This window comes from Pleurodeles waltl, chromosome 3_1, assembly GCF_031143425.1.
Source record: "Pleurodeles waltl isolate 20211129_DDA chromosome 3_1, aPleWal1.hap1.20221129, whole genome shotgun sequence".
Classification (NCBI taxonomy): Eukaryota; Metazoa; Chordata; class Amphibia; order Caudata; family Salamandridae; genus Pleurodeles; species Pleurodeles waltl.
In genome coordinates this window covers 1,607,816,667-1,607,843,474 of record NC_090440.1, presented here as the reverse complement: position 1 = coordinate 1,607,843,474, position 26,808 = coordinate 1,607,816,667, and the positions used below count along the sequence as shown (strand labels likewise).

General features: G+C 45.4%; 1 protein-coding gene across 3 annotated transcripts in view; it reads left to right on the top strand.

Moving 5' to 3' along the window:
- The first annotated feature begins 14,990 nt into the window (after positions 1-14,990).
- The window catches only part of LOC138285384 (sodium channel protein type 2 subunit alpha-like), a 696,215-nt gene continuing 684,397 nt past the window's right edge, over positions 14,991-26,808 (top strand). For 2 of the 3 annotated variants that reach the window (XM_069225252.1, XM_069225254.1), the window contains exon 1: positions 14,996-15,234. The gene's annotated coding sequence lies outside the window, so the exon portion shown is untranslated. Of the gene's footprint in view, positions 15,235-26,808 lie in introns of all 3 variants that reach the window. The other variant, XM_069225253.1, reaches the window with a different exon arrangement.

Genomic DNA, 26,808 nt, shown 5'->3' with positions numbered 1-26,808 from the left:
TGATTCCACTTCCTGTCGTTGGCACCCCCTTTGAAAGGGTGGGCATCGACATTGTTGGTCCATTGGACCCCAAAACTGCCCTAGGCAACAGGTTCATCCTGGTTTTGGTGGACCATGCCACCCGTTACCCAGAGGAAATCCCTCTGAGGACCGTAACTGCACCGGTGGTGACCAGAACTCTGATGGGGATATTTACCCGTGTGGGATTCCCAAAGGAGATAGTGTCTGACAGAGGCACTAACTTCATGTCTGCATACATGAAGTCTATGTGGGATGCGTGTGGTGTATCCTACAAGTTCACCACACCCTATCACCCCCAATCTAATGGTCTTGTGGAGAGATTCAACAAGACCTTGAAAGGCATGATTGGTGGCCTCCCTGAGGCCCTGAGGCGTAAGTGGGACGTCCTCCTACCATGCCTTCTCTTTGCTTACAGAGAGGTACCCCAGAAGGGGATAGGGTTCAGTCCCTTTGAGCTTCTCTATGGGTACCCTGTCAGGGTCCCTTAAGCATTGTCAAGGAGGGGTTGGAAAAAGCTCCAAAGGCACCCCCTCAGGATGTGGTCAGCTACATGTTGGCCCTCCGCAATCAGATGAACCGCTTCTGGAAAGAGGCCAAAGGTAACCTTGAGGCCAGTCAAGAGGTAATGAAACGCTGGTATGACCAGAAGGCCACCCTGGTAGAGTTTCAACCTGGAGACAAAGTGTGGGTAATGGAGCCAGTAGAGCCTAGAGCTCTCCAGGACCGCTGGTCTGGCCCATTTGAAGTAAAGGAGCGGAAAGGGGAAGCCACTTACCTAGGGGAGCTCCAATCCCCTAGGAACCTCCTAAGGGTGCTCCATGTCAACCGACTGAAGCCTCATTTTGAGAGGTCTGAGATCAACATGCTTCTGGTCACAGATGAAGGAATGGAAGAGGAGAGTGAACCTCTCCCCGACCTCCTCTCTGCCCAAGAAGGTGATGGGTCAGTGAGAGGTGACATTCTCTCTGACTCCCTGACTCCAAAGCAGCGAGAAGACTGCTATAAGCTGTTGGAGCAGTTCTCCCTTACTCCTGGACTGACCCACCTCTGTGTTCATGACATTGACACAGGTGACAGTCTCCCTGTAAAGAACAAAATTTACAGGTTATTGGATAAGGTGAAGGCCAGCATCAAGGAGGAGGTCTCCAAGATGTTAGCTTTTAAGGGTTATTGAGAAATCCAGTAGTCCCTGGGCCAGCCCTGTGGTGTTGGTCCCTAAGGCTACTGCCCCAGGTGCGAAGCCAGAACTCAGGTTCTGTGTGGACTACCAGGGTCTCAACTCAGTCACACGGACTGATGCTCACCCCATCCCCCGAGCTGATGAGCTTGCTGCCAAGTTCCTGAGTATGTTTGATCTTACTTCAGGGTACTGGCAGATCGCCCTGACTAAGGGGGCTAAAGAGAGATCCGCATTTTCCACACCTGATGGCCATTACCAGTTCCGGGTGATGCCATTTGGGTTGAAAAATGCCCTGCTACCTTCCAACGGTTGGTTAACGGGGTCCTAGCTGGCAAGGATGCCTTCTGTGCAGCCTAACTGGACGACATAGCTGTCTACAGTTCCAGCTGGGAGGAACACCTGCTCCACCTCAAGGAGGTGCTTCAGGCCCTGCAACAGGCAGGCCTGACCATCAAGGCTAGTAAGTGCCAGATTGGGCAGGGTTCCGTGGTGTACTTGGGACACCTAGTGGGTGGTGGCAAGGTGCAGCCACTCCAGGCCAAGATTGAAACTATCAAGGCCTGGCAACCACCTAGAACACAGACTATGCTAACCAGTGCTAAAGTGCATTTGCTCTCTCCCTTTAAACATGTTGACCTTGTATCATACCTGATTGGACTAGTTAATTTACTTATAAGTCCCTAGTATTGTGCTCTATATGTGCCTAGGGCCTGTAGATTAAATGCTACTAGTGGGCCTGCAGCACTGGTTGTGCCACTCACTTAAGGAGCCCCTTTACCTTGTCTCAGGCCTGCCATTGCAAGGCCTGTGTGTGCAGTTTCACTGTCACCTCGACTTGGCATTTAAAAGTACTTGACAAGCCTAAACCTCCCCTTTCTCCACATATAAGTCACCTCTAATGTGTGCCCTAGGTAACCCCTAGAGCAGGGTGCTGTGTGGGTGAAATGCAGGACATGTACCTGTGTAGTTTACATGTCCTGGTAGTGTAAAGCTCCTAAATTCGTTTTTACACTACTGTGAGGCCTGCTCCCTTCATAGGCTAACATTGGGGCTGCCCTCATACAGTATTGAAGTGGTAGCTGCTGATCTGAAAGGAGTAGGAAGGTCATATTTAGTATGGCCAGAATGGTAATACCAAATCCTGCTGACTGGTGAAGTTGGATTTAATATTACTATTCTAGAAATGCCACTTTTAGAAAGCGAGCTTTTCTTTGCACTTAAATCTTTCTGTCCCTTACAATCCACGTCTGGCTGGGCTTAGTTGACAGCTCCTTGTGCATTCACTCAGACACACCCCAAACACAGGGTACTCAGCCTCACTTGCATACATCTGCATTTTGAATGGGTCTTCCTGGGCTGGGAGGGTGGAGGGCCTGCTCTCACACAAAGGACTGCCACACCCCCTACTGGGACCCTGGCAGACAGGATTGAACTGCAAGGGGACCTGGTGCACTTCTTAGCCACTCTTTGAAGTCTCCCCCACTTCAAAGGCACATTTGGGTATAAAACAGGGCCTCTGCCCTACCTCATCAGACACTTGCTGGAGAAGAAACCTGAATCAGAACCTGCATCCTGCCAAGAAGAACTGTCTGGCTGCCTAAAGGACTCACCTGACTGCTTTCTACAAAGGACTGCTGCCTTTCTGTTGCCCTGCTGCCTTGCTGAACTCTTGCCTTGCTGCTGAAGTGCTCTCCAAGGGCTTGGATAGAGCTTGCCTCCTGTTCCCTGAAGTCTCAGGACCAAAAAGACTTCTCTTTTTCATTTGGAGGCCTTGTGCGCCGAAAAAATCGACGCACAGCTTGCTCCGCGGTGAAAAATTCACTGCACGCCGATCCGGAAAGACACCGCTCGACGCGACGCCTGCGATGCGACCGGAACTTCGATGCATGGCCTCGTCTGGAAAACGCCGCCCGACTTCAGAAAGGAAATCGACGCGACGCCTGCCGTGAGGGAGAAGATTCCACGCACAGCCCACCGGAACAATGCGCAGCCGGAAAACAAGCCTAGGATTCCACGCACAGACCCCGGGACATCTGGTAATCCTGCGAACCACAGAAGGAGACTGTCCGCTCGCCGGAATACGACGCACGACTTCCCCGCGTGAAAAATAATGACGCAAGTCCATGTGTGAAGGGGCGAAACCGACGCACACACCATTTTTCTACGTATCTCCTCCTCTGCGGCCCTTTGCGGAGATTTTCCACTTTAAACCAGGTACTTTGTGTTTGAAAGAGACTTTGTTTGCTTTTTAAAGACTTAAGACACTTTATATCACTTTTCAGTGATATCTCTACAATTTCATATTGCATCTTTATTCGTTTTGACCTACAAATATCCAGATAAATATTATATATTTTTCTAAACACTGTGTGGTGTATTTTTGTGGTGCTATATTGTGTTATTGTATGATTTATTGCACAAATACTTTACACATTGCCTTCTAAGTTAAGCCTGACTGCTCGTGCCAAGCTACCAGAGGGTGGGCACAGGATAATTTGGATTGTCTGTGACTTACCCTGACTAGAGTGAGGGTTCTTGCTTGGACAGAGGGTAACCTGACTGCCAACCAAAAACCCCATTTCTAACAATGTCCAATAAGGGAGGACTCCCCTGGAAGTCTGCATATGGGCGACAAACCTGGCCCATCAGGCATGAGTGGTCAGTCCACCACCACCAGCATCACCCTGCCCACAACTGAAATCACCTCCCCTGTGGCAGCCATTGTACAGAAGAGCCCACCTTCCCATACCTGTGTCCCAAGGTCACATCAAACAACAGTGTGCCCCACAGGACAGGGGCAGGAGTCAACTGTGAAAACCCAAGACAATGATGGTCCTGGTGTCAGTGGGAGAGGGCACACTGCACCAGAGGTAAAGGCACAGGTGGCAAGGGCCAGTGGGAGGGCAATCGTGGGCCAAGGGCCGAAGCTGGTACAGGACATGACTGGCCAGGAGCTGTCTCCAGAGTCCTGGGAGCCTACCAGCAAACCCAGGACAAGATGGGCCAGATACACACCACCTTGCAGGACACACAAAGGCTGCAGGGGGATACCACCAGGAAGCCATGCAGAAGTGGCAGGCACTCAATGCCACCATGGTCTCCAAATAAGGGGAGTTCAAGGAATTGAACAACATCCTGCGGACATCCTCGACCCAACAGCAGGCCACATCCAGTAGTCAGGCAAAACCACTGGCAACAGCATCAGTACCTGCTACTGGAATTGAGGCACAGCAGGAGGACCCACAGGCCACCAGCACCCCTACACCTGCAGCTTAGCCCCCCCCCCCCAACAAAAGATGCTGCCCATCCAGAGATCCTGCAGGACCTCAGGCCAAGACCAATCCCCCCACCAGGAATTTGATCCTTCTTCTGAACTGTCACCCTTGTGTGCCACTGTTACACCCTGTTGGTTGTCCAATACCAAGTACACAGTATAACGGGCAAATAGGTACAGGACCTGTGAGACAAACAGCTGTACCACCCACTCTTATCAGCACCTACACCAATACCCCACTCCTCTGGACTGTGATGTCACACACTCAATAAACACAAATGCACATAAGTAATGGTGCTCATTTCTTCATTGTATGTAGTGGCAATCCTGTTTCCAAGCGGGATATATATACTCATGTTAACACCACAACAATGTTGAAGTGACAGATGTAGTCGGACACCCAGGCAGGTGTGTAAGTAAATCAAAATTGTGATGATTTCCAGTGTCAACGATGGCAACAGAGACTACGGAAATCAGCTTGCAGACAGAGATGTGACCTGAAGACGGAAAATGAAATGGAATCAGGCACAAAGTTGTAAGGTATGTAAACAATACATACATCTACACCATTTGAACACATACACAGGATGACAGGCCAGGCAGATATGATACGACATATGTGAGGGTCTGCATAGGCAGTCACACATGTGTGGGACAGGGAAATTGTAACATAGGTAACATCCTCTATTGTACAGCTCCCTGAGTTGTCAGGAGCATGTACTTGCCACATAGCAGCTGATATTGCACCATGACATGCCTACACAACAGAACAAGACTGATAATTTCCCCTAACATATCCCCAAACAGGCAGACTGAGCACCCTAAACTTTTGTAACAACAATAAGGCTATACTGCAATGGCACCAGCATTCCACACATGTACGTATCAGCAGTGCATTACCACTACCCCTCATGATAAGTCTACTAATCAATGAATCAATGAATCAATCAGAGTAATTGTAAAGCACACTACTCACCCGTGAGGGTCTCAAGGCGCTGGGTGGGCTGCTACTGCTCGAACAGCCATGTCTTGAGGTATCTCCTGAAGGTAAGTAGGTCCTGTGTCTGTCGCAGGTGGGTGGGAAGAGTATTCCACGTCTTGGTGGCGAGATGGGAGAACGATCTGCCACCGGAGGTCGTTCTGTGGAATGCTTAGGACGGTGGCAAGGCCAAGGTCGGCGGAGCGAAGCTGTCGGGTCGGGGTGTAGAAGGAGAGCCATCTGTTGAGGTATTCTGGTCTGGTGTTGTGCAGTGCCTTGTGAGTGTGGGTGAGGAGTTTGAACGTGATTCTCTTGTTTACAAGGAGCCAGTTTAGGTCGCTCTGGTGGGCGGTGATGTGGCAATGGCGGGGTATGTCCAGGATGAGGCATGCGGAGGCCTTCTTCAAGGTCGGAAAACAAGGTGGAAGGCTGTAGTCCCCACACACACCTTGATGCATGCAAATAATGGCTAGTGACTGGCTTCAGCAATACATCTTCCATGTGCAGATGACATACAATTCACACATACCTGTACATCATTGAAAGTTGTGACGAATCAGGTCAGTCCTGTTGTGGTGTGCCTCATCCTTGTCTGCTTCCCCCTCAGCATCAGAGTCACTGGTCCCAAACACTGCTCTAGCATCAATGGCCCCCTCCTCCATCAGTGGGATGTGCCTTCTGAGGGCCAGATTATGGAGCATGCAGCATGCAACAATGATCTTGCAGACTTTCCCTGGTTGGTACTGTAGAGCACCACCAGACACATGAAGGCAATGAAATCTTGCTTTCAAGAGACGGAAAGTCCGCTCAATCACTCGTCTTGTCTGGCCATGTGCCTCATTGTACCTGTTCTCCTCTCCCATAGTTGGATGTCTCAGAGGTGTCAGGAGCCAGGAGTGCTTGGGGTATCGGTGGTCACCTGTGTGGAAAAGGGAACATGATCATAGGTAACAATGCTAGGCAGAGTACTGACTGTTTTATGAGGAGTAAAAACGTCTGACATGGACGGCAGTACACATACCTATGAGCCATGCCCTTTCTCCTTATAGCTGTGAAATCATTGTTGAGACACTGCTGTTCCTCAAGACGTAGGAATCATGTACTGATCCTGGGAATTTTGCGTTCACTTGTGGTATGTACTCGTCTGCAAGACACACCACTTGTACATTGAGCGAATATGTACTCTTCCTGTTTCTGTGAACCTGTTCATTCGTCTTCGGAGGTACCAAGGCAATGTGAGTCCCATCAATGGCCCCAATTACATGTCGTACATTTGGTATGTTGTAGAAGGCTGCTTTTACAGCGGGCAATTTTGGAGGTTGTGGGAACCTTATGTACCTGTGCACATGCTTGAGTAGGGCATCCAGCACATCCTGTAACACCTCACTGAACTGGGGCTGTGACATCCCTGCAGCCAGTCCCACTGTGACCTGAAAAGAGCCACTCTCCAGAAAATGCAGGACTGACAACACCAGGACTGTTGGAGGAACGGCATGGGGATTTCTCAAACCCAGCAGGAGGTCTGGCTTTAACTGGGCAACCAATTCCCTGATTCACAAACAGTTCAGTCGATAGGTCAGGATGATGTGGCGCTCTTCCATGGTATCAAAATCCACAAGTGGCCAGTAAACTGGTGCATTCCTCATCACTCCATTGGGGCGATATCTGTGGTGGGACACAAACAACAATCTGGGAACCTTCACAATGTAGGGCACCAAGTATGACATACAACAGTCGCAAAGTGTCATTCATGCAAGTTGGCTGTCATGTTGTGGGAAGACACATTACTCCACATTCCATTCCTAACCAGACAATGGCACATGATCCCTGTGGCAATGGACTTATACAGGACATGTACACGTACATCTTCCATGTGTTCCACTCTACTGATCATATCTGCTGACAACTGTAGTGACAAATGTGGTGATGTCACCAGACACTCACTAAATGTGTCATTATCCACAATGTGTGACCTGATGTATCTATTTGTGACAACATGCATGTACTTATGCAGTGTGCACTCAGGAAAGTGATGTCAGAGACTAATAAGGCATCCGCCTGTCCGATATGCATTGTTCAGCTGGAAGTGACCTTGTTCCGCCCCCAGAAGTCATCATGGCATAAGGTGGTCTGAACCGCCGTGCAACTCCCCATTGGTTAACATTGACATCTATGGGAGACTGGAACCAATGACGATCACTGTTGGAGGCGATGGTCATGACCGCTGCAGTCGTAACTGCCATTTTGTATGGATCAGCTCACTTGACTCCTGGCTTTTGGGCAAGACAGACTTCCACTTCGTGTGCTGCTGTGCCCTGTCACTTGAAGCAATGATGGCACACACTGCAGGAGATAGGGCCCAGCCTTCACTACGGAGGAACTGGAGAAACTGGTGGAAGGGGTCCTACCCCTGTATGGGCGGTTGTACCGTGCTCCAGGGCAATAGGTTAGTACAACATCCTTTGTCCCACATGTCGGGTGGTGTTTGATGATGTATGTGTGTGCACATTGACATGTTGTGACTGATCAGGTGTTTCGCATGCACAGGATATGTGTGGAATACTGGCAGTGTGCATGGTCCCTGTTTGTTGTGTATAGCCAAAGGTTACTGCTGTATTGTTGTAAATAACATCATGTCCACCCTTTTCTGACTGTTTCCCATGCAGGTCAGTGCCCACCAGAAAAAAGGGCTATGGAGAGCCATCGCCAAGGAACTGAGGACCCTGGGGGTCCATAGCCAGAGGAGCACCCACTGCAGGAAGCGGTGGGAGGACCTGAGGCGCTGGGCCTGGAAGACTGCTTAGGCTCAGCTAGGGAGGCCCTCCCAATGTGGGAAGGGTGCCCGTCAGACCCTGACCCCCCTAATGGCCCACATACTGGTGATGGCATACCCAGAGTTGGATGGGCGCTTGAAGGCAGCACAGCAGCCACAAGGAGGTAAGTCTTGACTGTCAGGTGATTACTGCATGGTTGTGTTCTGTGACCCTCACTGGATTAAGAATTGACATGGTCAGATGTGATTTAGGGAATGCACAGTCCTGGTTGTCACACCCATCATGTAGGAGAGTGTGCATGTTGAGCCATGCAGAAGAAGAGGTGGTGGTACTGTGCACACGTTCACCTGTAGGTATTGGTCACTCATGTATGCAATTATGTCACTGGCTGCATCCTCCAACTCTGCGTGTACTGTTTTAGTACAAGGTGGTCATTTAGGCACTGTATATGGGTTATGACCGTTATGTTACATAAACATTGCAACTGATTGACTTTCTACATCAATGGACCTATGTAGCACATGTACTACACACATTCCTGTCAGTTAGTTAGTGTTCCACTTCCTCTGTGCTAAGATTGGTATCATCCTGTAATGGATGACATGTGGATGGGTATGGTCCTGGGCTGGTTTGTAGGATAAGTCATTCATGCAGTTGATAGCCATGTAGTGATCTTCATTCAGGTGTTTAGGCTGCAGGGATGGGGTGAGTTTGGGTATCGATTGCATGACCCAATAGTAAATGATTGCTAAATGGTCTCTTGTTTCCCTGGCAGGGGCTGTCATCTGTATTGTTTGTATGTGAAGTGGATGTGTGGGTTAGCATCATTTCCTCCCTTTCTGTTCATCCCACCCCCCTTCTCTCTCTCCACCTCTGTCTATGTGTTCATTAGTATCATCTGGCAAAGGAGGAAGGGCACTGGTGAGTGGGGCTGCAGCAGCCCACAGGACCCAGGAGGCAGACACCAGTGAAGCCGAGGGGAACAGTAGGACGGTGGGCGAGGGGAGCACCACGGGGATGACTGGAGCTACCAACACATCTGATTTAGATTCCTCCTCTGATGGCGGCTCCCTGGTGGTTGGCGGCGGATGACTGGAGCTACCAACACATCTGATTCAGATTCCTCCTCTGATGGCAGCTCCCTGGTGGTGGCAGAGCCATCTGGGACCACCCCAGCACCATCCTTGTCTGCCACCCCCTTTACCAGCCCCACCCATTTGCCAGTGCCCACTCACCCTGGAGGGTGGGCATCTGCTTTGCGGAAGGCACCTCTGCCCCTGCCCCAGTCAGCCCTGCTGCCCTCAATGAGGAGGCTATTGACCTCCTGAGGTCCATCTCTGTGGGGCAGACAACAATCGTGAATGCCATCCAGGGACTGGCATCCCAGATGCAGCAGTCCAATGCATTCCTGAAAAGCATTCACGTTGCCTTGTCTGGCCTACAGTGATCATTTCAGGCTCTGGCTTCCTTGTTGACCGCAGCCAGTGTCCCTTCATTTTCTGCCCCACCTCCAGCTACCTGTTCCCAATCCACATCCCTCTCCCTACACCCGTCCAATGCACACTTACATACCAGCATACACCCACTACAACAGACAAGGTGCGCAAAGACAGTCATAGGCATCACAAACGTTCCCACAGGCATGCACACACACAACACACATCTGCAGACATACCAACAGACACTTCCCCCACCATCTCCTCCCCTGCAGTCACATCTCCACTCACACCGGCCAGCACTGCATCATCACACACTGGTCCTACTACCATTCCTGTCATACCCTCAGTCACCACAACAGTAGACTCACAAACACACACCCCACACACCACATCTGCACTCACAAGAACTATCGTCTCAGCCACCTGCAGCACATCCACCCCACTTGCTCACACCACCACAACATTCACTCACACATCTCCCATTCCCTCTCCCTGCATCTCTACCTGCCTCCTCCCAATGCATGCACACACACCCACTCACCCACCCACCATTCAGCCACCACACACATACAGATATTGCACACACCAGCATCCACGTACAGCACACCTACACGTCAGACGAGCACTCCCTCTACCTCCACTCCCAACCCTCAATCATGTGACGGCCACGTGTACCTAAGAGAGTTTTCCTTGTCTCCCTTGACCTCTTCCCTACTCCTCTCCCACTCCATTTTCCCTGTAAATGCAGTGTCCCCTGCCCCTCCCAGGCCCTTCCACCTCCCGTTCCTTGGGTGCCCCCTCTGGTGTTTCCCCTGCTCCTCCACCCAGCATGAAATCCACTCCACCCACTTCCAATGTCACCCCTCCTAAGCCCAAACCGAAACATGCCCCTTCCACATCCAAGTCTCCCCCACCACCCCACACCCCTGAGGTGCATGCAAGTCCCATTGATGCCCCTATTATGTGGAGGCCTATTTGCTGTCCGGAGTCAAGTTGGGGCCATGATATCTGGACAATGTGACCTGCATTACTGGACATTGAACTTGCCATTTGGCACATTTTATACATGTTGTATATGAATACATCTGCCCACATTGCTGTGGTTGGCAAGTTGAGATGCTTGTCCTGATTTCCTTCTACATGGTAGTGTGACATCTGTGTGTGAGGTCTGTGTATGGATTGTGCTGTGTTGTTGCATGCGCTGGGTAGATCGTTTGGCCATGGGGATGTTGTGATGTGTGTGAATGTTTACTTGTGTGATTGTATGGGGTGTTGTGTGCGTTCGTGTGTATGGTGCTGCATGTGTGAATTTCCTTGATTGTTGGTTGTACGTGTTGTGTCACCTGTATCATTGTTTGGATGTGTTTTCACAGCTATTGATTGTGTGTCTTTGCTACTTTGGGTTCATGGTGTGTGTGTATATGTGGTGTCGCACAACGTGCCTGACTGTGCGTGCGTTGAGGTGTTTGTGGTCTAGTTGTTGCTGTGTGGTTATGGGGTGTGTTGGTGGTGTTGGTGTGCGTTGTGCTGTATGTTTGGCACGTATCAGCTTGGCTTTGTGTGTGTATTGGGTACTTGCTATTGACATATATTGTGTGCCTGTATGCAGCCTTAGCTGTCTGTGCGAGGAATGTGTGTTATGTGTTGGATTGTATCACTGCCATTTCCTCCCCTCTGTGCTAGGCGTACTTATGGTTGTCATCTTCGTCGTTGTCAGTGGTCATGAAGGTGTATGGCAAAATACAATGCTGGGAAGGCTAGCAGTTCGTCTGCCATGGCGGCCGCAGTGGTGTCTCTGTGCCTGGAGGTGGGTGTCTCCTTTTGTACGTTCTGTTTCTGCCAGGTTTTTCATGGCGGCCAGCCCACAGTGGAAATACTGGTGGTGTGGTGACTCGGAATATGGCGGGTGGGACATTGGCTTCCACCTGCATGAAGTTGGCTTCCGCCGCCGGTTGCTGCTCGTCGCCGGTGGCGGTGCTGGCAATGAGTTGTCTGTGTTGCATTCGGTTCACCGCCTTCCTCGTTATATGCGTGGCGGTTCAATTACCGCCAAACTCGGAATAACCACCCAAGTCTCTTGAGTGCTTTTCTCAGCATCTGTGTGAAAAAGAAATTAATTAAAAATGCAATTAAAATAAACACAATTTCAAAGAACTCTGCATCATCCAAGCTTTAAATACACTTGATTTATGTGTGACTGGTAGTCACTACTATGTTTCCTGATACCTTATTCTTAACCCGGGTGTACTGCTAATTTCTCATCGGAATTCAAACCCACAGGGCTCATGATGTTAAATGTGATTATAAAGCGTGATTCCAAACGTCTTAAACTCAAGATCCTGTCTCCACCTCTAGGGTAGGTGCTACTCTTTCTACGACCACCATTTGTAGTTGTCTAACATCGCTAGCATGGATTTCCTTAAAATGTCTGGCCACTCTACATTGTTTGTCATTGATCACGATCACCCTGATATGTTCCATCATTCTCTTTTTCACTTTGTGAAGAGTACCCTGTATATAGTACTTATTACAGCTGCATCCTAGAATATAGATACAGTAATTAGAATTACATGTCAGGTGCTTTCTTATCACATAAGGTTTTATTGTCCCTGAAATTTTATCTCTTTTGTGTTTGTACTATGCTTACACACTTTGCACATAGCATATTTCTAGAAATCTTATGGAAGATTACATATATATGGTTCCATAGTAAAAATCATGTTTTTATATAACATATATTTCAAAGGCCTGCATTTCTTAAAGGTTAGTCTTGGCTGTACAATTAAAGGTTTGGTCACTACCTCAACCGTCCGTAGGATATGCCAATGTCTCTGCATCAATGTGTCAGTTTTCTTGTGCCTGCCGCACATGCCGTAATGACACCATGAATGTGTTGTATTCGCAATACAGGGCTCCATGGTGCAAGGATTCATGGGTGCATCAGAAATTCTGATGCATCTTTTGGCGCTAAAGTGACACATTGCTGGAGTTGGTCATAAGACTGATGCAACTCCAGCAATGCATCAGAACACAGAAGCCTGTCCCATGTTAAGAGCCCTGTGTCAATCCCTACTCCTGGTTTGAGGAGGCGTAGGGATTTTGACGCAATCAAGTCGTAAAGTGACACAGTGAAAAGTTGCAAATTTCACTGTGTCAGTTCTACGTGGCTTTTAACATAGTTACGCCTCCCCTGCATACATTATATTTGGCACAGGTATAATGTGACGCAGGACTATACAAACAGATGTATTGGTCTCAATGTGTCAGTTTATAAATATGGAAAAGTGTGGAGTACTCATTTAGCCAGTGCTACGTCAAAAAAAGGATGCTCAGGTGGCACAAAGCTCCTTATAAATATGGTCCTTAGGGACATATTTACAAGAACTGACATATCAATGCATCAGTTTTCTTGCGCCTGCCGCAAATGCCCTAATGATGCCAAGGATGCGCTGCATTTACAATACAAGGCTCCATGGCACAGGGATTCATGGATGCGCCAGAAATTCTGATGCATCTTTTGGTGCTGAAGTGATGCATTGCTGGGGTTGGCTGTAAGACTGACACAACTAGAGCACTGCTTCAGAACACAGAGGCGAGTCCCATATTAAAAGCCCTGCCTAAATTCTTATGCCTGGTTTGAGGAGGCGTAGGAATTTTGACACAGTCAAGTCGTAGAGTGACACAGAGAAAAGTTGTAAATTTCACTACGTCAGTTCTACATGGCTTTTAAGGTGGGAATGCCTACCCTGCATACATTATATCTGGCGCAGATATAATATGATGCAGGCATCTACAAACTGTCGCATTGGGCCCAATGCGTCAGTATGTTAATTTGGAGCAGTGTGGAGTACTGATTGTGCCGCTGCTGCATCAAAAAATGAAGCTGCAGAGGCCCAAAGCGCCTTGAAAATATGAATCTTACTGTCCACCTAAATCCTGCACTCAGTGTAGCTTTCGGGGGATGGGGCCACCTCTGTCCATATCAGGCGCTGTGGGCTTGAGATAACCAAGCAGAAAGGGTTCAGGAAAGCTCAATGATCGTCAGTCCTACTCCTAAAACCCCGTGTAGACTTCTCTACCCTGTGGCACTATGTCCTTCAAAGCAGCCCAGCCGAGAACCCACCCTGTGGTGTGAATCAGCTCTAACTGCACTATCTCCTGCGAAGAGTCTCAGACCAAGCAGGATGCGGCATACCCTTACTTGACCTTCCAGTCATATTCTTCCTCATGCTCCCTATCGTCCAGATAAGCCATACAGTCTTGGAACCTGCTAACTTTTAATAGGGAATGCCTTTCAGCTACCTCGTACCCTGTAGGCACTGGCAGTGTACGGAACGCTGTGAGCCTTGGCATTCACCCTCGTCCACACTCACCGTGGACTGTCATGGCATTCGTCCACCCACACCCATCATTCTATCTGTAAGAGCTGGCCTCCGATTACCTTTGTAAGCCGTGGAGCGTTACTATTAGCGCCGAGTGGTAGTGCCCAATAACAGTCAATAGATCGAGCAAGCCACTGGCTCAATCTAAACCCCGCCCCAACGCTAGGCCTCAGGAATAAATGCTATACAGATGAAGAGGCTTTTGCCCCTTGTCCTCAGCTGTAATACTTGAACTGCTTTATCCCCTGACACGCCACTGATCATGTGTAAGTCGGTCACATACTGAAATCCACCATGTTTATACACCGGAAGTTATAGCCAGGTGCTTGTTCTGAGATCACCTGTGCTTTTGTGACACTTTCAAAATCTTTGTCAGCAAATTCACGGCCTCTGTCCGAGGTCGAAGGATGCTCTTCTGTTACGTAACATCGAGTCCAGTGAACGGGTGGTGTAAGCACATAGTGATAGAGACAGACACACGTTTTTGCCTTTTTATTTAATGCTGACTATAATGCAATCATTAAAAAAAAAACTTCTGCGTCACACACTGAGTGGGACATGCTCCAGTTCATTTGCTTATGTATGGCTTCCCATACACAAAACGTACGTTGGGATCAACTGCAGCGTTTCCTCTAAGCTTCCCCCCTGTCGTTTACACCTTCTGAGCATCCACAATCACCCTCGAGGTGTCATTAAATGTATATCTGCATGGAAAGAAAAAAGTATTGTAATTCGTCTATACCATAACACTCTTTAAATTCAGTGCTCGTCTGTGTGACTAAAGGGGAATGTTTCGGATGGAACAGGACTTAAGACACCTGCAGAAAAAAAAATAAAGGAAGGATACTCTGACCATGCTTGCGGTGAGTAATTTTCGCCCGGCTGCCGGTAGATGTCGCTACCATGTAAGGTGCAGTCTGCACCGTGTAAGATGTTCCCCTGATTTATATGAGCTAATACCTACCATAGAGTGATGCTCAGAACAGGAAGCAGAGGCTGAAATGGTGAGGATTCTGGAGAGGTTTCTTTGTTATTATCGGTATTAATGGACTCGATGGTGATGCGTATTTGCTATAGAGACTAGAAACGAACTCGTCTTCAGAAGGAAGAGGCTTCGAACCCAGTGTTTTTGTGGATGCCAGCCACTCCGATGCTATGATTTGACTAAAGGGGTTTCTTCTTCAGGTAAGCCTGCGGAATATTTCACCAGGGAATGGACATCGGGTATCCTAGGATTGTATTTCGTGCTGATGTGGGACATCGGGGTTTGCTTTGAAAATCAGGTGCAATGCAGAACGAGAAAGCCTCTAATCGTATTACTATTGGCAAGGTTTTTTTTTTCGCTCTTGGTGTGACAAAATGACATTGGGTGTTTGGTTGGTGTGACTGAATTTTACTGCAGTTCAGTGTCATTGTTCCCGGCATTCGGATATCACGCATGTGTTTCTTTTCCGTTTTTCCTTTTCTGTGAGAAATGATTATCAGTGCGATAATTTCCTCGGCAGTAGGCTCTGAGTTTCACACCTCCTCACCGGAGGTCATATTGCTGGCTGCTTGTTACTGTACACTGCGCAAATTGGAGGCGCTGTGGAAACCCCGCACATTCATGCTGAGGCTGCCAGAACACCCCTCGTTCCTCGAGGAGACCAGCGCCCCGCTACCCCCGGGTAAAAAGGGCCTTTTAAATGGATGCCTGTCTACCTTCGGCCTCAGTCTTTTGTTGTTTGAAAAAAATCAATGTCTTTGCAGTGAGATCTGCTATCGAATTTCTTGTCGTTGGCTGAACTGGCTAGTATGCTGACGGTCCACGTCTTAGGAAACTCGAATGTGCGAACGCATTTTTGGTTATATTGACGGTTTGCTGTAAAATGCACAGTGGATGTTACTGGTACTAGGGCATCCTTTTTTATATAGCCTATGTGTCTAGATTTTCAGTTTGCAAGGGGGCATCTGCGGCTCTGCTGTGCTAAATCAGTCGCACAGAATGGTTTCCCGTGAATGAGCGCCCCGTTTCACGGACAGCCGCCTGCGAACGGCCATCGCTTTGAATTGGAAAGCTAACGCCGCATATGACTCAAACCAGGGGCGTAACACATACCCCTGCAGCCCCTGCGGTGCAGGGAGCCCCCCGACCACCCAGCCCCCCAAACATCCGGGGGAGGGGGGCCTCTTTCAGCTTGAGGCCAATGAATTGTGATATATATGACAATCTGGGGGCCCCTTTTCACATTCCGCAGGGGTGTCCCGTCATTTACCGTTGCGCCACTGACTCAAACAGCCATTTCTATAGCAAAGAAAGCCGCGGGCGTGTTTCATTCAACACACGACGCTGCGGACGGGATGCTGCCTCGTGAGATCTTTAATTTGTAGAACGGGAGGGTGTGTCGTGCAAACATACGAAGGTACACACACAGAAAGGCAGCTGCGTGCGGCTAGTGTTCGCCTTTATGTCTCTGACCAGAAAAAGACCGTATCTTCCGCAGCTGCCGGCCGGTGAGGGCGGGTCTTCCTATAGGTGGCGATGTTTAGTCTCCGTGTATGGGCTGATGCCGCAGCATTGCTGCTGGCTGAGGGGTGCGGACGCTGGACCTCGGACGGGCTTTGCCAGACTGCACAATGATAGGCGTTCCCATATGTGAATAAGGGCGCTCGACCTCAGGCGATATGAAAGGAAACTAATTTCAGCACAAGAATGATAGTGTGTCTAGTACGTGCTACTTCCTTTTACTATTTCAGACAGTACTCTTAATAATAGCAACGATAACTAGTTTTAATGCAGTGCTTCATTGCTTCTGTCTTTCCTAGGCGCACTAAATATTATTCGTCGCATTTCTTAAATTTATGGTGTACATGTACTGCTTTGAGTTTGTACCACAACCATTCAATTGAGCGCAGCAGTGTGGTATTGTAATATTGCCATGGACGTCATTTAGGGGTCGCCAGGGGTCGCAGCTGTGTCCCCTGACTTGCCCTTTGCGAGCACTGGCACTTCCTTTGCGACCCCTGGCTTCAGAGGTGGCAAATTCAGTGCCAAAAACACAGTAGCAGCGCGGGGCTTTCGTCAGTTGGGGCTTTGCTCTCATTCTTTTCTGTGAAGTGTTTATTACCCTAATAGTGAATAATAAAATGTTATTCACTATTAGTATAGTAAAAATGTGAATGTGCCCTCCCATGGCTTGTAGGTAGGCCTTCACTTTTTAGGGCTTGGGCTATTGAGTACGAAAGGTAAATGTAATTTGTTTTGAGTGCACTGCTGAGAATTTAACGTAGCTGGATTACGAGGATGCAGTGAGTGTAGTTCTTGACGATGTCATTTCTTGTCAGCCGGGACCCCTCTCAGAAAGATCAATTTGGACACAAGTGGCTGAAGTGTTACCTGTAGTAACACCTCCCTGCGCACTCGAGACAGCTCCTTCTACGTGTCGATAGCGCTTCTCTGGTTCTGATGCTGCCCCTCCAACCTCAGCTTGCATCCCAGAAATGGTCGAAGTGTGGCCTCCCAGGGGTTAGGGGTTCACGCAGCATACTGCTGCAATCAATTGCTGTCGTTAATAATTGAAAGGCCCCGCAGTGATGCTGACATGTTAAGGGGGATTATCTTCGCTGCATCTGGAAGAGAAAGTGCAGGCCTGGAGGTGAAAGCGTACAGTGCTCATCATTTACCGCCCAGCCCTCTCAAAGTAGCTCTCCGGCGGTTTTCCATTTCCTGCCTCGCTGTTCACCAGGATGTGCTGACGGTCAGAGAGTGCATCATGGAGGCCCGGGCCGTCCCCGGGGGGCTCTGCAGTGCTTTGTAATTGAGGCGCACACGGACTCTGCTGACGGCACCGCGGCTGGACGGGGCCACCAGTGAAAGGAGACGGAGGGTGTGGGAAGTATCAGTCACGTGGTGCCGTTACACCTATGCAGTCCTGTCAAGCCCCCGGCGCGAGGATTCCATTTTGTGCCATTCAATGATGGTACCTACTTTTTGGGAAGCCGCCAACATAACCCTCTAATCTCATTGTAGATACCCAGCGCCCTTTATTTCGTTTCCTGTCAACCCGATGACCCTGCAGGCACCTTTACCAAAATCTCGAACATCAGGCCCCAGGGGCTCAGGTTAATGGGTACATCTTGTACGCATAGCTATTGCACTCAAGAGTCTTCTTTGTCAGACTCGACAGTGACACTTAAAGAGAGGGTAGATTTTTCAGAACTTCGCAATGGCACAAAGCCCTGACTAATCCAAACAAGGAATTTGTCTCCTCATCCCCTAAATTGATAATAAAAAGCCACTAATTGGGGTCAAGTGGCCCCCCTGAACCCCTGTGCAACGGCACTGCTGCCGTAGTGTAGCCATGCCGCCGTAGACCCTACAGTTAAAACGTGTTACCTTATATTTATGCAAGTTGCTTAGACATAAAGCCTTCTATACCTATACATAATATACATACCTGGTATTCTGCTGACATTTGTATGTGTTTGTACTTTAGTGATTCGGATGGATGCATCAGTTTGCCACCCAACACTAAACTACCACCTCTGTGTACCATTTAAGCTTGCGATGGCAAGAAATGGTCAGCAAAGATGGTTTATAAACTCGTTTCACAAATGTAGTGCGTGCAGTTACTGGAACACGAGTCACGTGACAGTGAGCTAAAGTGGTCTCTGTAGATGCTAAGCTGATACAGGATACATTTTGGATTCACCAGTTCTTGAAAGAACATTAGCAATCATTGCAAGCCTTGGAATGCACGATGGGTGAGGACCGCTGGCTGCATTAAATACTGCCTGCCGCCCTTACTGAATTCTCAAAGTGTTGCAGCCCACTCTGCATGCTCCCTGGCCTGAGCTGGGGGCTCTGCTAATGGATGACTTGGGAAACTCACTACAAGCAATATCCATCAATAATTTATTTGAAAAGAAAGGAACGTAGTCAAACGTTTTACTAGCAGATATTGCATCCATTTCACACCAGTGTGTCCTGCCCTAAACCTTTTGAGATGTGTTTCATAGCTGTAGTTGAACAACAATCTCAAGGACCTCTAAATAAAAAACACCAATTCAGTTTTAGTTTTTTACTCATTCTACATTTGTGCAATTTTTGCAAAAGTCCTTAATTATACAGATTAGACTTCACAGTCTATCATACAGTGTGTACACCATTCTAGACTTTCAAAAGGTGCATAAGTGATTAAACAAAAGACATAATATTAGTCTTAGAAATTAGTGTTTAAAGGACAGAAAGGAACAACCGCCCTGAACTGTAATATAATCTATAGAGTAACAATTCCTTTTGCCTTGAGCGAGTTAAACTATATCCTTATATAATGCACAGAATAGCCTCAAGTTTAGGCTTCCCCAACGAGTAGCTCGCATAGTCTGGCCACTGATGTAATCTTGTCTGATGTGATCCTATTACAACTCTACAATATTCCTAATATTAGTAGCTCATGATGATTTTAATTGAGCATAAGTAACTCTTATTAAAGAAATGGTTGAAGAGCCCTGCTCTAGATACTCCAGTTTTTAGGAGCTCAAAAATACGAGTTACAGAGAGACACTAATTTGCTTAGGATCACACAGTTTGGGTTAAATGGGGAAACGTGGATGACGTCCCATGTCTCTAGGATCTAACTTCTATAGAATAGCCACTTTATCACACCTCACCCCAAAATACATTAGAGTAATTCTTCAATATAATAAATCTCCATGAAAATTAGACAAAGGACGCAAACTTCAACATCTGACTCTAATTGTAAATTGACTTTATTGGTCTAGACTGGAGTTCAAAACATATCCGTGGATCTCAGACTTGTTGTCTCTAAAATGTGCAACACTCAAATAAAGAGGCATCCAAATAAATTATTAAACACATTCACCCTGTCTCCCACTTTTGTAAAATGTTTTTGGTGGAAAAGACACTACTGTTAATAGACACTGGTTCAAAATGTGTCTGAGCTAAATTTTGGTGATTTCTCTGAAACATATTATGCTTTGTTTTAGGACCTCAGCTTATACTTTGTACGAAATGCATTTAATATTAGAACTTTCTGTTGCTTGAATGTTTGATTGTTCAAGCAAGTTTGCTGACACGAGAAAGTTTTATTGTCGGTGGGTGGGAGGGATGAAAAAGGGGCATGTCCATGTTACTTACATGTTTTTACATTTTTATCAACACAATCCCATATGAGTTTCTATGAAAATATGAATGCAAATTATATCTTCTAATTCACCCTTGAATAAGTGGAGCAAAACCACAAATGGGATTTGCAATTTTTACTTTGTGCCGACAGCTAATCAGACACACATTGGGGGTTATTACAACTTTGGAGGAGGTGTTAATCCGTCCCAAAAGTGACGGTAAAGTGACGGATATACCACCAGCCGTATTATGAGTCCATTATAACCTATGGAACTCGTAATACGGCTGGTGGTATATCCGTCACATTTGGGACGGATTAACACCTCCTCCAAAGTTGTAATAACCCCAATTGTGCTTGATATTTTGTAACAGAATGTGACTAAGAAATTAACCAAGCAGACATTAGCATTGTGGTCTTATTTAATGTTTTATGCAGGCATCAGGCACGTGGTTCAGAACATGCCTGTCACTGACACTTACTAGTCTTAGACTGGGAAGTGGCAAAGGAATGGAGCTTCTCTCTTATACTGAAGTCATTTGAACGTCATGTGTTGTCATACGTTCCATTCACATTGTAAACATTTGAAATCATCATAGCACAAAGCAATTCTTCACGTGCCGTTTCGCGGAGTGATTTTTAGGGATTATGTCTAATTTAAGACCTTTAATTGACCGGTGTGTAATTTCGTTTGCTTTGGCATATGCAAATTAATCAAAGTATGAGTGAATGGCCACTAACGCACAACATGTCATTACCGAAACATCCCCCGTTGGTGACTGTGTTAACAGTATACCTTTCCTCCATACCTCTTCCTATAGCCTATCATTCATCATTTATTTAACTCGTCCACGTGATGTGCCTGCTTATGAGTCAGCAGCACAGTATGATGCTGATGATGATGTCAGTTGGACGAAGGGTTCTGTGACATCAATAAGAGATAGACCAGCAAATATGCAAATTTTAAATATAGAATATTACATCATCTGTCATCAGGGTCCTGGTGATGCATAACCTTTTACTGAGAAACACTTTTGTGTTATGTGAAAACTCTTTTCAAACTTGTTGTTGAAAACAATATTTTCTTTGATACTCACGAAGGACAAGGCAGCTTTCCAAAGCAGGAATACACTGTTTTTGCACACAGTTTTACTAGGTAAATTCTCTTTATCCTTCTATCCTTCTATCATACTGCTTCTGTCTTCCTGTCGATACACCATCGGATTATGTCATATATGGTCTAAAATTACTGTCATTGCTTTATTTATTTACTAATTTATAAAAAAACGATTGCAAGGACAGTTTGTGAATAGACAATGCCCGCAATAAGCAAATACAAATCCATTTCACAATACTCTTGTAATAATACACCGTATTTTGCGATGCCCATACCTGGCAGGAAAGACAAGCTGTAAATCACTGAAAACAGTAGCTTTCTATCTTGTCTTTAGAGGCAGTGAGCAGCCGATGACCATCAAGAGGTGTGAAAACATCTCAGGACATGGGCAACAGACTAAGCTACCCTTTGTTTCAAGTGCCTCTAAGTTAGCTCCTGGCATGAGGTTCTGCCTTCCCAATGCACACCCTCCATCCTCAAAAAATGAATTTATTTACTAGTTGGCAGGTGTGAATCCCTGTTTAAAAACCTGTTTCTAACTTCTTTGTAACCAGGGACATCTGATGCACCCAGTCGCTGATTATGAAGAAATTATGTCAGAACTCAACTTTAATAACTTATTAAAATCGAGTTCTGATGTCACAATGCCTGCTGCTAGAGCCAGCAGCCAAGGGCAAAGGCAGGTCAGTTCATGGAGCATAATTAAAGCAGCTGTTTATAGAATGAAAACAAAACATGGATATTTTTTCTTCCACTTTGTTTTTCTAGATGTGCAGTGACAACCAGAAAGGAGATATTTATGGCAACATGTTTATTTTTCACACTTCCTATGTAAATATGGACAACCCAGAATCGTTCTGCCGAGTGAAATATCTTTGTGTAACAAATATTTCACAGCTTTTGTGATGTGTTTAATGTTGCATTAGAGATTCTATTTCTATTTTTCATGTTTGTAAACATGGTTTGTAGGAAAGGCGATGGTGTGACCATGATTTATAAGGAATAAAGTACGCCCTACTGTGCATGATAAGGTTTTTGTAAGCCACCTTATAGTTCCATAACTTTATAAAGCAACGCGGCCTTCGGCCTCATTCCTTTTTATGGTCATGGAACTCCTCTGTGACTTGCACTATCCTTATGATGTATGGCAGGGGGTAATTTATCCCATAAATTATCACTTAGGAATTTTGTAAAAGTGAACTGTACATAGTCTTGCAACAATTAGTTCTCGAAAAACGTTTTTTTATATTCTTTGAAAACAGTCAATTCATAATTATTAATACTTATAAAGGCCAAACTCTATCCACACCAGAAATTATGTGTATATACTAGGGCAGTCCCTAAAAGGTTTTTTTCAACTAGCAACGTTGTTGGGGCAATCATGTATGCCTTATTACTTTTCCCCATTGTTGGAAGTGGCCTTTCTGCACGGTCATCCCAGACTTTTTGCCTTCCTCCTTCACTTTTTCTGACCTCATTTTTGCTGGCTTTAGGACTCTGCGCACTTTCCCACTGCTAATCAGTGCTAAAGTGCATATGCTCTCTCCTTAAAACATGGTAACATTGGATCATACCCAATTGGACTATTTCATGTACTTATAGGTCCCTAGTAGAGTGCACTATATATGCCCTGGGCCTGTAGATGAAATGCTACTAGTGGGCCTGCAGCACTGATTGTGCCACCCACTTAAGTAGCCCCTTAACCTTGTCTCAGGCCTGCCGTTGCAAGGCCTGTGTGTGCAGTTTCACTGCCAATTCGACTTGGCTTTTAAAAGTACTTGCCAAGCTAAGACTCCCCTTTTTCTACATATAAGATACCCTTAAGGTATGCCCTAGGTAACCCATAGGGCAGGGTGCTGTGTAGGCAAAAGGCAGGACATGTACTTATGTAGTTTATATGTCCTGGTAGTGTAAAACTCCTAAATTCGTTTTTACACTGCTGTGAGGCCTGCTCCCTTCATAGGCTAGCATTGGGGCTGCCCTCATACATGGTTTGAGTGGTAGCTGCTGATCTGAAAGGAGTAGGAAGGTCAGATTTAGTATGGACAGAATGGTGATATAAAATCCTGCTGACTGGTGAAGTTGGATTTACTATTACTATTTTAGAAATGCCACTTTTAGAAAGTGAGCATTTCTCTGCACTTGAATCTTTCTGTGCCATACAATCCACGTCTGGCTGGGTTTAGTTGACAGCTCCTTGTGCGTTCACTCAGACACACCCCAAACACAGGATACTCAGCTTCACTTGCATACATCTGCATTTTGAATGGGTCTTCCTGGGCTGGGAGGGTGGAGGGCCTGCCCTCACACAAAGAACCTCCACGCCTCCTACTGGGACCCTGGCAGACAGGTTTGAACTGAAAGGGGACCTGGTGCACTTCTAAGCCACATTTTGAAGTCTCCCCCACTTCAAAGGCACATTTGTGTATATAAACAGGGCCTATAACCCTACCAACTCAGACACTTCTTGAGGTAGACACTCTAACTCACAGACATTTCCTGGAGAAGAAACTTGAACCAGAACCTGCATCCTGAGCAACATCCAAAGATCATTAGATAGAGTTTAATTTAATCTAAGTTTATGAAATGGGTAATTTAAAAGTGACAAAGGGAATAAGCTGCAAATAGGATGGACAATAGTAACACAGGAATAAACAAAGAAATAGCTAAGCAGATTTTGCAGGATCCTATAAACAGGGAACTGATGAAGGCAGTTAATACAAATAACTAAAGGTATTGCTTGAAGTGGTAGCTTCAATTTTTCTGGTGAATCCCAAGTATCAGCTTGGGCCCTACGTAGAGTTTGACAGATGGGATACTCTGTCAAAATGTGGCAGATATCCTGTCTGTCATTTCACACGTGCCATAGGCTATAACACAGTAGATGTAGCATTACCCACTTTAGTGGTGCAGTTTCACATCCGGAAAAATCTCAATAAGGCTATAAGTAATCAATAGTCAAGTATGTGATTTTTGAATTTCATCCTGGCAGATATACCATTACAGTTTTTAAATAGAACAACATTTTATTAAGTTTATTTAATTAACTGTGACTTCACAAGTCATATTACAGTAGAAATGCAACTTTATAAATATTACTAATAAAGTGAGTTTTATAGGACAGTCAGTTGTGAGAAGACATCACTGACACATTCATTTAAAATGATATTACTAGCAACTTAATAATCATAGTTGAAGAAGCGGAACAGGGTGATTAATTTACTGATCATTTGAGGTCTTTGTCTAAGGCCAAGATAAGAAAAATCACCTGCTGCAGTAAAGTGGCAAATTTGGTTACTCAAACGTTATGGTCACATTTACAAAAAACAAGATAAAAGAGACCATGGATTAGAAATGTTATGTTCTCAGCTTAGAAGAAATTCAGTATTCAAATTGAAAACAATAAACCATAGCATTTCAGAGAAAAAAAGAGAAACATTTATAAAGTGGGGCAATACATACATCAAAATACACTACAGAGAGTTGATGTAAAACTGTACATCTACAATGGTTGAAAGATAAAAGATGCTTTAAATGAATACAATTATTTTAATGTGAGTGCCAGTGTGTAGGGATAATGGTCACGTGGGCAAATAAGACACACACTCTTCTACTTGCTAGAGGACTCAAGGGAGTACACTGAATAGTCTCTAAAGCACAAAGGGGAAAAGACTGGAAAAACATGTAAGGGAAAATACATTAGCAGAGGAAATTACTATGAAATTGATCAGGACAGATGATAAATTGCCAAAAAAGACAGACACCCCCCTTGAACTCTTCAGAAATCTTACATACACTTCCGATACAAGACTGCCGAAGGTAATGGATGCAAATTCTTAAACTGCAATTTGCTTACACAGTCTGAAATGGTAATTGCTGTGTACTCTCCCGTACACTGTGTGTAACCTAACAGCACAATATGTTTATTATGTCATGTTAATAAAAATAACAAAAATCAATATATATTTATACATGTTTAGGGAGAAACTACGATGTATAACCTAGCTCTCTCAGCACAATATTTTGAAGAAGTGCCCTTTGAGTTAAATGTCTAACTTCACTGCCACTCCCACAATTATTCACTAGTTTGGGTGGTTAAATGAGGTTTAATATTATTTTATTGTCAAACAAATAGGCTTAATGAAGGGAAGGTATTTACTTGCTTACATTTATACCCGAAATAGTTTTTATTGTAATAACAGCTTGATCTAAAAAATGTAGAGAGCAAAATTCAAATCATTGAGAAGCGTGCTTATCTGGTTTGTTAAGGTCAACTGAAGAAAGACTGAGGTCTTGCTTGCAATACTGCAGTGGATTCTAACATCAAGTTTAAGTAAACCTAATTATTCTCAAAAGTGACACTGGGGAATAAAATCTCCAGGAACAATGTTAATTCTTATGCTATTATTTAGGACCATTATTACTGATGCAATAAAGTATTTGATAAAAATGCTGTTCCTTCCACAGTCTTTTTTATGAATCTCACATTTCTTGGTTATTATTTTCATTTTCTTTAATAGGTAGACTGGAATTAATTGCAGGCTCTTAACTTGGAGCCCTGAAATGGCAGAATAAATGCTAATAAAATTACTTAGTCGCTACTTTGCTGCTACTTTCAGCTATACAAAGTGTCTGATTTTCAATAGCAATCCTGGTTCCTGCAACTGCTTCATATTGTTGGAAATGAGCAGTTCATCCCATTTAAAGTATTTTAGAAGAAAAATTAATTTCTTTGTGAGGTAGGTAGATTCTTTCAAGGTATACAGGCAACTATGAAACCACAATAATATGTGAAATCCTAAGGGATTGAGGTACACATTTTAAATGTATACTGCAAATGCAGACTTGCATGCAGTTCTGAAGATCAGATGTATTCTCACAGATCTGCACATAAAGAAGTCTCACTTGTTGCAAGGGGTCTACAGTTTACCGAAACAACTTGAAGTCTTGTGTGTGACAATTTTACATTTTTATTGAACTCATCTAAAGTGTCTGTGTTTCATATTTGGTATTTGTAATACACAACAATGACATATATGAGTCCCTAATTGTTTACTGGTTCAGCTTTAATGAAAATATTGTTTTAGAATTTATTTTTATAATTTTATAAAAACAAACTAAACTCACCAGGCAGCAAAGTGCTTTGCAAAGGAATCCAAGCGCTACATGAAAAGGTTGACAGGAACATGTAGTTACATATTGTATCATAAATGCTTGTTTGAGAATTTGTGATTTTTTTCAAGAGTGGGTCTTCGAGCCAGAGAGAATCTGCACTTTGGAGAATGAGGCCCCTCCTAAGATGATCAAATTTGATTTTAAGCTAAATACTTTACTGACTCACTGGGGAAAAATGTATGTATTATATTGGTTGTTTTGAATGAAATCTGACTTCTATGTGAAACCAGTTGAGCAATATGAGGACTCAAGTAATGTGGTCAGATTTTCTTGCTATGTATATCACATTCTTGGTAGCTTTTAGTGGGACTCAGTAGACTTTTTAAGTGCTGGTTGGAGGAA